Source organism: Arachis duranensis, chromosome 2, assembly GCF_000817695.3.
Source record: "Arachis duranensis cultivar V14167 chromosome 2, aradu.V14167.gnm2.J7QH, whole genome shotgun sequence".
Taxonomy (NCBI): Eukaryota; Viridiplantae; Streptophyta; class Magnoliopsida; order Fabales; family Fabaceae; genus Arachis; species Arachis duranensis.
Window position 1 is genome coordinate 92,051,195 of NC_029773.3, and position 488 is coordinate 92,051,682.

The window sequence follows — 488 nt, forward strand, 5'->3', positions numbered from 1 at the left end:
TAAATTGAGTGAATATAAATCTACTTATATATGTTAATAAATACATAGTAAATCAAATTCGAGTGTGTCATTTATTACTTATGCTAAATTGAGTGAATATAAATCTACTTATATATGTTAATAAATACATAGTAAATCAAATTCGAGTGTGTCATTTATTACTTATGCTACATCCATGGTAAATCGAATTGGAGTGTATCGAATTATTTATATAACGTAAATTTACTAAAGTAATTTGTATAAATTTAGGTTAGCATTGATTTATTTAGATTTTTTACCCTAAAAACTATCAATATCAAAATTAAAAAGAAAAAAAACCTAAAATAGTCCCTAAAATCTTTTGGTAAATACTTTGAACTTTAACCAATCTTACTTACTAAATAAGTTGCTAAACTTTTATGGCATTAGACAAATCAGTCCTCCCATACTATTGTTCATTTACATAAAGAGGACTTTATGTTAAAGTTTTACAAATCATTAAAGACTGT